The sequence below is a fragment of the Protopterus annectens genome, chromosome 4.part0, assembly GCF_019279795.1.
Source record: "Protopterus annectens isolate FY-2018-M chromosome 4.part0, PAN1.0, whole genome shotgun sequence".
Lineage (NCBI taxonomy): Eukaryota > Metazoa > Chordata > Ceratodontiformes > Protopteridae > Protopterus > Protopterus annectens.
The window spans coordinates 1,724,023,520-1,724,040,383 of NC_056733.1; positions in this window are offsets into that span (position 1 = coordinate 1,724,023,520).

The window sequence follows — 16,864 nt, forward strand, 5'->3', positions numbered from 1 at the left end:
AGTGACTTCCCCTTAAGCTGTTTTAAATTTATTTGCCCTCCACTGTATTCCATAGAGTCAGAATACTGAGTGCCCACCCCATCAAACCTTTCTCTTTTAAAATGAGTGGATCTCCCCTTAGACTACTAAAACTTAAGTTACCCCCTCTTTCATATCTAACTGATAAATATACACTGCATATCTTGTGATAGTTACCCATTTTTTTCCATCTTACCTTTAAAATCTGCAACATACGGTCTAAGACTACAGATCACTGGTAAGTGTTCTTTTTGCCACTGAGTAATCATCTTGGGATTAGTGCCTCAATTTTGCTACTGATGAGAGAAGAAGCATATGGACATTACTTCTTGGAGACTGTTGTTCCTCATAAAGCTTGATAAGTACTTCATAGGTGACAGCTTGGAATTTGTGCTATTATTTTGCTCCTGGTGAGAGAAGGAGCCGAGGTCCATTGATTTCTTATTATCTCTGACTAGGCAGTGAGTGTCTGTGTGAGACTTTCCTGATTGGTCTGGTTGCTATTCAAGGCATCTACCAGAAAAAAGGCTACAACAAGCCTACAGACCCTTGCATCATCTGGGACAAGACAGCTGATCACCAAAGAGCCTGAAGCCTGATTCTCATTTTGGGATTAGAGCTGCTGTTTTGCTTCTGGTAAGAGTAGAAACAAAGGGGCATTGTATTCCAGTAGTGTAAAGCTATGGTAGTAGCCATTTAGGTGAGTCCTCAATATTAAACATTCTTGACAAAACTAATTCTTTATTTCCATTTAGGTACTATTAGTTACTGTCTAACCTAACTTCAGAGTATCTATCTAAATACTTCATCCATAAACCATGGGGTTCGGCTACAATAGTTTCTGTCAAGCATTTGGCAATGTCCTGTACAGACACAGATACCCTGGGTTGGCATTTCTCCTTAAAATCTCCTTAAAATTTCACCAGTACCTAGTCTCATACAGGGCAACTAGTTTACATAGTGAAACCACTACCACCAGAGATGCAAACCAGATAATCCTAACTTTATATTCTCACCACAACCATCTAATCAATGAAAAAAAGAGCCTGTTGCCATGAATATGAACTTTCCCAATATCTCTGTTACCAGCTTGGTGGAAATGAGCAAACTAAGGCAATGTAGAAATTTCCTCATGTTCACTGACAACCAGTTAATTCTCAAACTGATAAGGTATGTGACAGGTGTATGCATGCAATGTCATTGGAGGCAACACTGTCACATAAAAGCACTTCAAATGTCAATCAGGATGTCAGTACTACACACCCAGCACTCAGCACATACAGGAAAAAGCAGACACATAGGCCCACATATGCTGAGGCACTTAAATGTAGCTTTCCTAAACCTAAAGATCTCCTACACATAACACATATACAAATGCCCTCAGCTAATATTTGAACGCCTAGAGGAGAGATGTGCAGATCATCCCTGGCAAAGCAGCATTGTCTGTTAACCATCTCCTTCCATGTTGACAAATATTGTGCCCCTTTAGAATCACACAAGAAACTAAGCCGATTATTAAAGTCAGTTGTCTTCTGTTTGTATTCTGTCAACATCCTTGGAGAAGTTAGAATATTGTTCAACGCTAGGCTCATACAAGCCAGGGACACATATTCCAAGAGCTTCATGATGTCTCTCTTCATATAGTCTAGGGAGGTATGTCTCAAGTCATTTACTCCCACATGGACTATGACTGAGTCATACTGATACTTGTAGTCCAATGACCTGAGTGTATGAACAACTGATCATGACTTTCACCTTAATCAGCCTGATGAGAGGGACATCAGAGTGTCTCACAGTTTACAATTTCAAAAATAAACTCACTTCAGCACATATAGCCACATCTCATACATAATTTACTTCTGAACACATAAAGCAAGCCACTACACAATCCAACATTGTGGTCATTGGAGATTCTATTGTGAGACACATTGATGTCCCTTTCATCAGGCTGAGTAAGGTGAAAGTCAGAATGAGTTGGTTATCGGGACCAGGATCTGTCATATTACATATGCACTCAGGTCATTGTACCACAAGTATCATATGACTCAGTCATAGTCCATGCGGGAGCAAATGACCCAAGACATACCTCCCCAGACTATATGAAGATAGACATCATGGAGGTTTTACAATATATGTCCAGACTGGTATGAGTTTGGCATTGAGCAGCATTCGAACCTCTCCAAGGATTGTGCCACTGTACAAACAGAAGATGACTGACTTTAATAATTTGCTTAATTTCTGGTGCCATTACAATGGGGTGCAATATTTGTCATCATGGAAGGAGATGGTCAACAGACTATGTTGCTTCACCAGGGATGGCTTGCACATCTCCCCTCTAGTCTTTGAATCTAAAACATTTCCTCCTCCATAGTGCCTTTTTTAGACAATGAATAACTGACAATCCCTTCAACTTAGTAAATCAAAGCCAAGAAAAAAATCTAAAAGTGCTACTGCTCAATGCCAGGAATCTAAACAAAAAACTCTGTTCCCTACAAGCTCTGCTCACCCAAGATAATTTGAATGTTTATCCAGTCAGTGATACATGATTTAAAGCCATGGACCAGAGAGCAGCAGTGCATGGCTATAATGCCTTCCACACATTTAGACCAGCTACTACACAGGCAAAGACTAAAGGAGGAGGTGTCTCAGTTAACATCAGATTGAAATAAACCTCCAGGCTGGTCAAACAGGATGATGCACTTCAGCTTCTCCATGTTCAAAATACCACAGACAAAATCCAATACCATTTCCTAGCAAGCTATAGGTTCTTGTCTATGACCCAGGAAACCTATAACATGTATTTAACTTTACTGGAAACACTCACCATCCAACCCAGTCACATATTCATGTGTGACTTTATTTACCCCTCTCTTCACTGAGATCATATGCAATATCAGATGTACAGGCAGAGAGATCCCTGGATTGTGTAAACACAAACTCCCTGGACCAGATTGTCAGTATACCAACCAGGGGTGCAAACATACTGGATCTGATCCTCAATAAAATGGGAAAGTGCTGCACACCCCCCAATGTAATGTCCTCTCTGATAGGGCCAAGATCACAAAACAGTCTCCTTTAAAGTAAAAATAAAACCCAGAGCCCCAGCCAACCCTGAAACATTCAGGGACTACTCAAAGGCTGACTTACTACTATTAAGTGATAACAGGGCAACATTTCAAGACACCCCAAACCCTGAGAACACTACTGCCTATGCAGCATTATTCACATAAACCCTATATAAGCATGCTAATAGCCTCATAGAGGTAGCAACACCCATCAGGAATAAGTACAGAACTAACTCAAAAAACAAATCACCCTAATAGAATCACATCAATAGACTGTATAACAGAAGGAAGAAAATCATGGCAAAAACTAGGAGGTGTAGCACCCAGTAGGAAAAACGTGTTCTCATCAAATTAAACAAAACACTCAGAGGAAAAATAAAGTCTACCAAAGCCAGACTGGAGTGAAAGTTGCACCCCCCAGTCCAAGAACAATCTCAAGACATTCTTTACCTACGTCCACAACCGCAAATGCAATGCACAATTTTGTACAGACTTCATTGCTAATGAAGCCATGTTAACTGAGACAGAAGATATAGCAAACCTACTAGCAGACAAATTTAGTGCTAACTTTACCACATGCTACCCTCCAGCTTCCCCTCAGGAAAAAAAAAACATCAAATATAACTCTTCCAACTATCATCAGAGAATAGTTCCTCAAAGCTCTCTCTAAGATTAAAACATTGGATCGATGGGCCCTAACAATGTCCCAGGCTGCCTTCTAAACAGCAAGAAAAATGACCTATCAGGACCTCTGAAATCACTATTTAGCAATAACCTCCAAACAAGTTTTGTGCCTCTTGAATTGAGAATTACAACTGTCATCTCCACACACAAAGGCAAGTTGTCTACAGATTATGGAAACTATAGTCTTGTATGCAAAGCCATGGAAAGGCTTATCATGGAAATAATTAATAATGACATAGGAAACCTCCAGACAGTGGAGCCAATCTAATATGGGTTTATTAATGGCAGATCTGACCTACTCAACCTGGTGTACTTCATTTTTATTTATTTATTTTTTATTTTACATTTGTTGACCGAGAGTGTGTAGCTGAGCTCTTGCCCTTTTTCAGTGGAGGACTGGGGAGAAAAGCTCCAAAAATATACAATGCAATAAAAATAGCAATACAGATACATTTTAATAAAAATAGCAATAGAGAATTTTGGTAGTTAAAATATGTAAGCTACATACATGTATATTGTTGACAGATAAAACAGTCCTATAAATAAAAAGGAGAATGTTAAAAAGGTAGAATAAGTTGTACATTGTGGTTTAAAAAGAGAGTTGAGTAAATATAAGGTTTTGTGTGCAGAGTAGCAGAAACTTAAAAGGTTACATAAGAATTTCAGGGAGCAGAGTATAGAAGAAGCTTTAGCGGTTGCATAGGAAGCATAGGATGAGGTAGTTAATGATAAGTTTTAGTAAGTTAGTTTGACTGTACTGTAAAAGGTAGGTACTAATCAGGAAGTGTCAGTACAATGGCAGGACCAGTGTTTTTTAAAGTGCTCTTTGGTTGCTAGCTTAAATTGTTTGGGGTGAGTCAGGGACTTTATTTCTAGTGGGAGTTTGTTCCATGCGATAGAGGGATGGTAGCTATATATGTTCCACCCTGTGCTGGATTTGGGTTTATGGATTTTTAGTAAGTCTTGGGTTGAGCTTCGGAGAAGTCTGGTAGAGGAGTAGTGAGTGATGAGAGAAGATAGACTTGGGCAGAAATCAGGCTGATATAGGATGGAATGTTTCATTTGGAGTTGAGATTGTATGAACAGGTGAGGTAGTTTGGGCCAGTTCAGGTATTATATGTTTGTTGAGCTGCAAATCTAGTTATTTTGTGATAGGTTGATTCTAATTTGGTAAGTAGAGATGAGTTCAGATTTGTGAGTATTTGGGAACAATAGGTTAAGCATGGTAGACGGTAGGCATGGATAAGAGAAATCCTAGCTTCAGTAGTTGGGAATTTGTTCTTCCTGTACAGTAGTCCTAGCTTTTGGTGTTTTTTTTATACAATTGTTAATATGAAGATCGAATTTTAGTTGGTCATGAACGGTAATGCCAAGGAGTTTTGTGCTAGTTTCGATTTCTATAGGTGTATTGTTTTGGGACATTATGGAGAAGGAAAGTTTAATGTGGTTTGCAGATTTTAGGTAGAAAGAGTAGTAATTTTGTTTTCTTGGGGTTAAGGATGAGCTGATTATTAGTGAGCCATGTCTCTACTGAGTTGAAAGATGTCTGGGTATTTGTTAGGAGTTCTAAGGGGGGATTAGCAATAATTATGACTCTAGAGTCATCTGAGTATTGGACAATGTTATACTGATGACAAGAGGTGTGGAGTGGTGACGATATTAAAGAGTAGAGGTCCAAGAATGGAACCTTGGGGAACACCAGTTCTTACTGAGAGAGGGGTAGATAGTGCTAACTCCCATTGTAATAACTGCAGCCTATCAGAGAGATAGCTAGAGAACTGTGCAGCTGTATCAGGGGAGAAGTTTAGGTCTACAAGTTTACTATGTAGCAGAGTGTGTGAGGCAGTGTCAAAGGTCAAGAAATAGACAGGGTATGAGTTTGTGATCATCTTTAACCACAGCTAAAGTGTTGAGAAATGATAGTAGAGCTGTGGTTATACTATGTTTGGGACAGAAGCCATGCTGTGTTGGAGTGAGAAGTTTTTCTTGTAAGACATAATGCATAACTTGTTTGTGTATACATTTCTCAAGGATTTTGGTGAGAGGGGAGAGGACAGTGATAGGTCTGAAATTAGATATTTCTGTGGAGTTACCTCCTTTATGAATAAGAAGAGTGTAAAACTGTTTCCAGATAGAAGGAACTTTAGACTCAGAGATGGACCGATTGATTAGTATAGATACAGGCATAGCAAGGGAGTGTGCAGCAATCCAGAGAAAGTAAGAAGGAATATTGTCTGCTGATACAGAGCATGGTTTGAGCTTTAAGAGGAGAGTTCTGATATAGTCAGTGGAGACAGGTTTGAGATAGAAGGAGTTTACTGAGATAGTGGTTGGGGGGTGTATAGGGAAGTTTGAGGTGTTGTTGTTTGAGAGGATGGGGTTAAATGGTTTGGAAATGGATTTGATAAAGTAGGTTTTGAAGGTATTGGCAGTTTCTTCAGGTGACTTGTCAGGACATGGGTTTGGTGAAGTTGGGCTACCTGGATGTAGTGTTTGATTTATAGCATTCCAGAATTTTTTGGATCAAATTTTAATGTTTCGGGGGAATTATAATTAAAGTCTTTTTTGTCTTCGTCGATAAGTTTTTTTGTCTGATTTCTAAGTTCTATATACTTAAGGAGGTCAGCTGGACGTTTGGTTTTCACCCATGTTTTCCATGCCCTATCTCTAGATTTTATAAGGGTATGAGTGGTTTTAGTGAGCCAGGGTGAAATGTTTGCCTTTAATTGAACTTTTCTCAGTGGAGCTAGAGAATTTAAAATATTTAGGAAAGTTGAGTTGATGCCATTTACTGCTTCATTGAGTGGGAGCTGAGTAAGGAAATTCCAGTTAATTCTAGAGAAGAGGGTTTTAAAAGTGTCTAGGTTAAAGGCAGAAAGTTTGCAGCAGGTGATAAGCCGGTGTGGTTTGGGGAAGTTGGTGGTGTATTGTAGCACTTTTATAGGTGAGAGGTCACTCAGGGAATCAGGTAGAGTTTCAGGGTTATGGTATTTGCTGGGGTTAGAAACAAGTATCCAATCTATCAAGGAGCTTGAAGAATGGCAGTTATTAGTCTGGGTACTTTTGGAGATTAGTTGTATAAATCCATTCAGGCTTATATGTGCGGAGGGTTTGGATTATTAAGGTTATGCCAATTAATGTTTATGTTCCCAAAAAGGATAGTTTTATTAGGGAAATTTAGGGAGAGATATGACAGTATATTTTCCATTAACAGGATGTTGTCCCCTGGTGGAATGTATATGGCTACTACTGTGATGGTAGTAAAGTTACTGGGTTTCAGATTTTGGTTTGCTATTAGTATTTCAGCAGGTGTAAATGAGGGAATTGGTTCTTTAGGAAGGGAGAGAGTGAGGTAGTTAGAGGAAACTAAAGCAACACCTCCACTTTTTTTCTTTAAGCGATCTGTGTGAAGTATATTATAACCTGGAGGAAGAATGTCTTTAACTTGGTTTTGAGCTTTAAGCCAAGTTTCTGTGACAAAGATAATGTCTTCGGTATGAAGAGATACCCAAGCATGAAACTGGCTTAGTTTGTTGAGCATATGTCAGGTATTGATAGAATAGAAGGAGATTTTATTTTTTGGTCTGGATGGTTGATTAGAATTGGGGGTGATATTTTGTGGGGTGTTAGGAATAGTGTTAGGACCAGGGTTTGGGTGTATATCAACTGATAAGAGCAGATTCCTTGGGAAATCATAAGCTTTAATTTTTGTCGATAGTTGTGAAAGCATTTTGTTTTATACTTAGCTGTATTGTGGTTGAAAGGAGGAGTTTTAATTTTAAAGAGTAGTATATTCATTGGAAGGATAGATGCAGAGATGAGTATGGGTTACTGAGGGTAAGAAAAGCAGATTTGGTGAGGGTAGGTGGGGGCTTTATGTATAGGAGTTAAGAGTGTGTAAGGTGATGTTATGTTGTGTAGGAGGAGCAGTGCAGGTAGAAGTATGACAGAAATGATTAAGTCTGGCATGTTTGAAGAGGAGGAGAGGGCTTTAATAGGGTGAGTTGGTTGAGAGTTTAGGGAGGAGTTGTAAGGTAGGGAGAGAGTTTGTAGTGGGTGTTAGCTCATGTAACAGGAAGGGGAGGAGTTTGATGGTTGAGAGGGACCTGTGGTTAAGTATAAAGGAAATGATATTGGGGTGGGTGGGTTGGAATTGGGGGTGTTAGGAGAGCAAAGTGAGCCTGAGCACAGTGAGGGCTACACCTGGGACAAAGTACAAAAAAAACAAAAAAAAAAAAAAAAAACAATCAGCCAGCACAATCCTGTGTCCAGGGAAGATAATCAGCCAGATTTAAGGACAATTATACAAGCTAGATTCTAAAGAAAAAAAAGGTCTTTTCTGTTTTTATTTTTCTTTAAAAATGGGGAGCTGAAGTTCACTGAGAAGTAGGAAAATAATGTAGTAATGCTAGGGGGTTTTAGAAAGGGACATGCAGTAAATTAGGAGTCAATAGAGTACTATTTAAAAAGCAATAGAATATGGTGTATGCAAGTACACTAATGGGGATTCCTATGAAGCAAGAGCAGAAAAGCTAAGTCAAAAGATGGTGCCTTTCTACATCAGTTTTTTTGATTCCTCTGTAATTAAGCAGGAGTGGGAGGAAGGTGTGCAGGTTCAAAGTGGGGAAGGGAGATAGATATAAAGTAATAGAAGGTTGTGAGCTAGAAAAGCTGGACTAGGCCAACTGCTAAGAAAACAATCAGAGAAACCAAGCTCAGTCAATTCCAGGTCAGTGTAGTGCAGTATCTTCCTAATAACTACAAATTTTGTGCTACTACTCTAGTACAGTGTGGTGAAAAGGACCACCACTTCTTGAAGTATGGGCTACAAGGTACATGGGTAAACCTTTTCCAAGAGAAAGAAAATCGTTTTAAGTAATTGACCTAGGAGTAAAATAGGAAGAGCAAAAAATGGGGCAGGGGGGTGACCAGTAGTGTGCACTTTACTGTAAAAGGCTATAGCAAAAAGTCTTTAGTTTAGAAGACAGATTAAATACAACGCTAACATACACTAGTGTAGCTGAAGGCACTTTAGTGTTCCACTGATGCAGGGTCTCACAGTGCAGGACAACCAGACAGCCTTTGGCTTATTGGAGGTTGGCCAAGACACAGAATAAAACTTTTGCTGGGGGTACTGGAAATAAAAAGGAAAAGGAGGAAACTATTTGATCTGAAGTTTTAAATCACTCTGATTACCAAGTAACTAAGATAGAGTATGCAAGGGGGGAGCAGCATATCTTGTAAGAAACAGCACAATTCTATGAGCAACACAAAATGCAAGGATAGCAGAGAGACATAAAAAAGGGTAACTGCAGTTGATACCAAGCTATTATAACATAGACTATGCTATTATGTATTGTTATAAAGGTTATGAAGAGAAAACTGTAACTACAAAATGATACACACAATTTAGCATTCTCCACTAAAAGTCAGGAATGACAATGGTATGCTACAGAAACACAAGTAACTACTGAGATGCTGCACACAATTTAGAATTCTACAACTAAAAGTCAGAAATAACAGTGATGTTACGTAGAAACACAGCCACTTGTATTCCTCAGAGGTTGCAGTAAGTTCTACTCTAACTGCCAAACAGGTTACTGATCTAAAAGTACACATAGCAGGTGACAATATTCACATTAGTGAATAAAGCAGCATTTTACCTGTTATTTAAAGCCACAATATACTATGACTATAATTCTATACTGGCACAACAAAAACTCTTATATGCAGGGCAAATAGAGTAAAGCAGACAAAACAAAAACACTTTGGAAATACAAGTTCAGAAAACAAGTGACCAAATAGAGCTGTTACCAACCAAAAATATGCATGAAAAAAAAGGTCAACAAAGTAATGGATGAGGGGAAATAGTTTACTCTGCTTACATTGGACATTGTTGATAAACCCTCATGTTACACAGTGGATAGCTAGCTGACTCACAGACAAGACCCAGGAAATCAGACCTGGTGAGCTCCCCTCTGCCCATAGGCCAGTCACCAGTGGAGTCCCACAGGATTGGTGAAATCAGACCTGGTGAGCTCCCCTCTACCCATAGGCCAGTCACCAGTGGAGTCCCACAGGATTGGTGAAATCAGACCTGGTGATCTCCCCTCTGCCCATAGGCCAGTCACCAGTGGAGTCCCACATGATTGGTCCTGGGACCACTCCTTTTTGGCATCTACTTCTCTGAAGTTAAGGACAATGTCAAGGGTCTTGGGCTGACCAGATTTGCAGATGATTACAAATTAGGAAGAGTCACAGAATCCCCCACCAACACTAATGTTCTCCAGGAAGGGCTGACACAGACAAATAACTGGTGTCAGAGACATAGAAGAAAACTAAATGCCAGAAAATGCATAATTATACCCATCAGGAAGTCAGACACCCCTAGCAACTACCATACTGACAACACACCACTAAGAGTCAACCAAGTAATCAAGAATTTGCTGAAATACCTAGACAGTAATCCAGCCTTTGACCACCATTTGTCCATTGCAGTGACAAAATGATTCATTGTTGTGCAACTTATAAAAAAATATATTGCATCTAGATCCAAGGATGTCATTGTTCCAGTATTTGGCACTCATCTGACTGATCATTGATTACAGTACCCCTTTGGTATGTACCTAACCAAGCACATTCAATAGTTGGAATGTCCACCAGAGGTTCCTTGCTAAAAAGAATACATGGTATAAGTTACATGTCCTATGCAGACCTCCTGAAAGCCCTATCTCTGTATTGTCTCCTGCAGGCTGTTGAGGGGACAGCTATGCCTGGCATGCAAAGCATCATCAGACACCACTCTGATGGACCTCCTATATATCCACAAAACAAGCAGCTGTAATTAGTGGTAAAGGGTTATGGGGCTATGGAAGAGGCACACTTAAGGGGCCTAGCAAAATGCTAACAAAGGTGATGAAGGCAGCAAAGACAACATCTGAAAAGGAGTTAGAAAATGGGATTAAGAAATGGAGCAAGGACTTTTCTATGAACACTAAAGAAAGAGACTGGTATGAAAGGACATCACAGGTTTTGGAAAGATGGAAGAGGTCAGAGAAAACTGAAATCAAGTGTACAATGACATCTTAGAAGGAAGGCAGTACATAACATGGATAACAGTGAACCAGTAATAGGATAAAAAAGGCAGCAAGTTTAAAGGAAACTTGCTGCTGTTAAGGGGGAGTAGACTACTAGAAAGATTAGCTTTTACTGTCCTCAGAAATCTGGTCACTGTGTTGACAGACCGCTTGTTGTACATCCTCCACAGAATATTGGCTACTGTACTAATACCAGAGAATAAGAGGAAAGCAAATATAGTACTTCTGTTTGGGGGGGGGGGCATAAAAACCTTTACAACTATGTAATCACAGTTAAGTGAAAAACATGAAGAGAAAACTGAGTGGATTAATGGTAGCAATTTCCATGGCAGCAAATAACATGTGCATACCTCTCAACTGTACAGATTTTTTGCAGAATGCCCAGATTTTTGCCTTATATTTTTTTCCCATTTTTGATAAAACTGTGTTTTTTTCCGGCAAATTAGCGGCAAATCATTAAAGACTGAAGTTAGAAAATAATGACAAACATTTGAGTTTCAGACTTCATACCTTTCAGAAAATTCATACTAATGCAAAACCTGTTCTATTAACTTTGTAAGAGCAATACTTAAAAATTTGGGACCTTTGTCCCACTTTTATTTATGGCTTTGTCCAGATTTCTTGGTCTAAGAGGTTGAGAGGTATGAACATGGGCTCATGGCCAGAAGGAGCTGTCAGTCAAACCTGTTTTACTTTTATGACTGGTATACAGGTGAACTTGTCAATGGAACTTAGATAAATGTTGGCTACCTGTATTTCAATAAAGCTTTTGACTCAGTTGCATACAGAAGGCTGATAAGAAATGTAGAGGATCTGGGGGTAAGTCCAAAACTGATAAACTGAGAAGGAGAACAAATCTGTACCTGGGAGCAGCTGTCAGAGGTCCAAATATCAGGTTATCACCATGTCCAGAAACTTTACAATATTTGCTTGAATGTACCCACACAAATATGCTTGTAATCCAGTCAGGCTAAATAGGATATTTCCATGAGTTAGTCAAAAATGTTGGACGTGTCAATGTGAATAAAAATCATAATGTGACAACATATTTTTGAAGTTGTCCCAAATTAGATAAATTTTGCCAGGGCTTAGGAGACCAGGTCAAGAAAGTGCTGGGGATCCAGTGGCAGTGGCATGAGCTTACTGTATCTTCCATTTAAAATGGGCAGGAAATCTAAATGTACCAAAGCATGTTAAGGCATCTGCTGCCCTGATTTTTTTCATTGCTAAAAAGACCATTACCAAGAATTGGAAAACTCCAAAGGAGCTTACGATGTGGTAGCTCTTCTGAAAGAGGTAAATGACTTTGACTTGAACAACAAAAACAAGAAAGGAAATAACTTCCACAAAAAAAGAAATGGGTGGTAGAAGCTATCCCTCTATTGGACACAGGCATATTGTAAATGATCTGCCACCTAAACAGAACTATATGCCACTGGATTATTTATCCTATCATTTACAAACTGGAATACATGCCTAGGTTCAAAAAGGCCTCTTAGGGCCATTATCCTAGCAATCACCTATTAATCTATGAATCTGTGAAGTCTGTATATTAGATAGAGATCCAGCCAGCAATAATGGATTTGAGTGCCCTATGCATTAGGATTACATATTGTTGTTCTGTTATGATTGTTACCGAATAAACATGTTAAGTGTTTAAAAAGTGATACAGATAAGTTTAAGTAAAGGCTGAAACACAGCATGCCTGCTGCTAGTGGGGTCTGGCTTTATTGTCATGAATATACCCATAAAGACTTAAAAATATAAAGTCATTGGCATTCAGAAGCAATTCAGCTGAAACACTGGCATTTCCTTAAGGGGTCATATGCACCCATGGGCCTCTACTACATGAGTTTTGAGGAATTACACAGTGAATATTCTATCTTGGCATGGTCTTTCTTGCAGTTTTTACTGTATGCTTGAATGGTAAGACACAGAAGACTATTTTGTGGAGGAGGAATTAGGAAAGTGATTAGTGCATTACTGCAGGGTTATTTTCTGGAACCAGAACTCTTTAGTTTGTCACAGAAATATCTGACTAAATAGATAACAGGATAAAAACTCTGCTATTGATACAAAGAAAACTGCATCAGTGATAAATGGTTAAGGCTGTAGAGAAAAAATTGTAATGGCTGAACGAACAGACAGAAATACTGCAGATGAAGTTTGGTGCAAATGCAAAACTCAACACTTAAACCCCAACAATCCCAGCATGAAATAGCATCTGGGGTGAACCAAACTAGTGGTAACAAAGCTGCAAAAGGATCTGAGTATGTTGATAACACCTAGAATGGATAACTGAAAGTATAGTGAGAGGACAGTATTCTATACATATTGTATAATATTCTATTCCCTAAAACTACCCAAACCAGCTACTGCTTTGCAATACCATCCTATTGCAATACTTCCCACTTTAGGTAAACTACTAGAAAAATTAACTACAACCAAATTGCTGCTTATTTACATCAATATCATCTTCTATCCAGGAAGAAACATGGATTCAGGTCTGGAAGCAGCACCATAACAGCTCTCTACTCCTTCATAGATGACATTCTACCCAATATGGGTAAAGTCAAGTGGACAGGAACTGTCTTTATTGACCTTACAAAAGCCTTTAATCTAATTGACCATAGCTTACTATTTGATAAATTAACTGAAATAGGCATTTCCTCACTTCACCAATAGATATTTCAAGGAAAAATTGTCCCAATCACCTCTGAAACAGCTCCTCTTATGAAAGGAATTTCCCCTGGGTTCTACTTTAGCCCATCTGTTATTTTCCATATTTATCAATAAACTCCCATCTGATCATAATCAGATAACTCTAGTTCTTTATGCATATGTTAACAATACCACCATAGAAACTACCGCATCCTTCAAATACCTTGGCATTTTGCTAGACCATTCTTTTAACTTTCAACTATACATTTAGAGCACATGCAAAAAGATCAACACATTACTGTTCTTGGTGAACAAGTTATCATATCTTCTATTCAAGTCAACCAAAGCTGCTATAGGCAAAGGCATACCCTTATCTCAACTCCAATAAGGGCTTCCTATTATAATCCGTAAAAGGAACACCAATTCTCAGCCAAAGACGTAGCTCACCAAAAAATAGACGATATCAACCAGAAAAAGAGTGAGAATAGTCACCACGATCAAAGTTCTTCCCAATGAAAATTCAATCAAAGGTCTCCATATACATATAAAAAACACTTTATTGCAGAAAAATGGATAAGCGCTTTCGCGTAGTGCAAGCTACGCTTCATCAGATAAAATTACAAAAATCACACCACATTTATATACAAAAGACTTTTTGGCGGGCTCAGTAACTCCTTAGCCCAATTATTTAATAATCACATATCTCTTATGAGCCAAAGCTTGAGCACAATTGGTATTGTATTAGTTTCGATAGTCGGAAACACCATATATGGCCACACAAGATTCAAGACAAAAATTCACCATCCTGCTTCGTAAAAAAACACCCTTTCAAAAGCATGAATAGTATTAGAAACTAAACAATATCCTATAACATTTGTACGTAATAATTCAAAATATTCACAATTCATAATACATATGGGACGGACGTAACGTTCTATAACGTAGAAATACAAAGGTACATGAGATATAGCAACATTCAATGCTGCTAAAAAGTTCAGTTAGCTATAGCAAAACATATTCATAGATACCTCAATGGCGAGATGTACCCATAAAATCCTTTCACTTCGAGCAAGGCTGTGTATCAAAAAACACATAACCCCCTGATCATCAAAATTTCATATCGCTAACTCTCCCTACTTGTTGACAAAAAATGTAGACCACGTCAACTATCACATCTCCAAACATCCGCAAAGGCATCTAGCATCCCTGACGTGACTAACTACCTTCAGGGTCCTAAAGTCTGTAGCATATAGCCAAATGATCGAAAACGAACCCAAATTTAGCACGCTACATATCCCAATGTGCATTTAACTAATACAGAAAGTATATAAATAGTATATAAAAAGTATAAAAAATGTAATAAAACAATGTATGATGAATGAATAAGTAAGTATATTCTAATGAATTTTAAAGTATTATAACCATCTACACATTTATTTTTATATTTGTTTTTACATTTATATGAATATCTATTTGTTCTAAAATTAATTGATGTTACAATATCAAGTTCATTATTGTGTAGTATATGACTACAATCACAAATATGTATGCTCGGTATAAAATAAATGTAACAATCTAAAACATATAATAATAATAAAAATAGATAAATAAATATTATATGCATTCAAATCCATTATGTTGTTAAAACACCTATATTACCATATACTTAACCAATGCACAGTATGTATGTGCAAATGAAAGTATATACAAGCCCAGCTCCAGGCCATATATAATAGACATGTCACTTAATCCATTATTGAAAAACATAACTTGTTATAAGAACATGTATATAGCGAAACCCTTTGGGACTAAGACAATCATAGTTAATCCATTACAAATAGGTCTGGGTAATGACTAAATGGGGGGATCACTTAAAATTAGATATTATGGTAATTCCTTATGAAAACACATCTCTATCACAAAAAAGGAGGAAAAGATATATACTACTCTCTATGTTATTATTCACCAATCTTAGTGTATATAGAAAAACACTGTTATACAAGAAAACACTATACACACACCATTGAGTACAATGGAATATGAAAACAGTTAAAAACAATTATAAAGATATATCAAGACCTAAAATGTGTTTAGTAACAGAAAATTGTCTTCGTACATCTGTTCCACTATCATAATACAGTGGATCTAAATCAAGCATCTATCAAAGTGTGAACAATTCTCCATAAATATCTTAGTCAAGGCCATCTGAAAATGTACCTATTACTTCCCAAGTAACACAGGTTTAATGGAAATATAATTATTCAATCCTGGTAGTAGGTGTGCTGCCAACTTCAAGATCCAATGAAGTTCTATCTTGGCTAGGGTGTTCTCATTATCACCCCCTCTCATACTCATTGTCAGTATCTGTAGTACTCTGAAAGTAAAAGAATGTGTAGGATGTGCTTCAACATGTCTGGCCAATGCATTATTTTCATCCTGTCTGCGGATATCATATAGGTGATCATATATACGGTCCCTCAACCTCCTCTTGGTCAATCCTACATAGAAAGCCGTGCACAGGGTGCATGTGGCTAAGTACACCACATTCCTAGTATTACAATCAGCATAGTGATCAGGTTGAAAAATATAGTTCATGGAGGGATGTTTGTACATCTGTACCTTAGTGATGTTGTTACATCTAGGACATTGTCGACATGGGTAAGTACCTTTATTCACAACTTTCCTTTGATCAGGATGTTTCACCTTGGTAACATGTTGGTCATTACATAATAACATCTTCAAGTTATCACTGTTTTTATAACAGAATCTAGGTGTAGTCCCTACGATATCTCTAACTTGTTTGTTAACTGTAAGGACATTCCAGTTCTTCCTAATAACTTGCCTTACTCTCTCTATGTCACTAGTATACTTGGTGACATAATTCACCATGCAATTATGTGTTGTGAATTCACGTGGTCCTTTATAGATAGTGTGACTCGATTTTGTTGGAACATCTATACATTTGACATCACCAATAACTTCCTGCCTTATTCCCCTTACCATTGTTGGATCATAGCCTCTATCACTAAATAGATGTTCCATGTTGTCAGCCTCCCTCATCAAATCAGACCTATCCTGACACAATCTAGATATTCTGATAAACTGGCTTCTCACTATGCCATAAAAGGTAAACCTGGGATGCATACTGTCAAACGCCAGTATTGCATTCTTCCACACAGTTTTCCTATATAGTGTAGATATAATATCACCTTCAGATGTCAACTTGAGTGTAACGTCTAAATAATTAACCTGTTCACATGAACATTCTTTAGTGAATCTCAGAAAATCCGTAGTAGTTTCCAAATATCTCAAGAAACTATTAAAGCCTTCACTAGTACC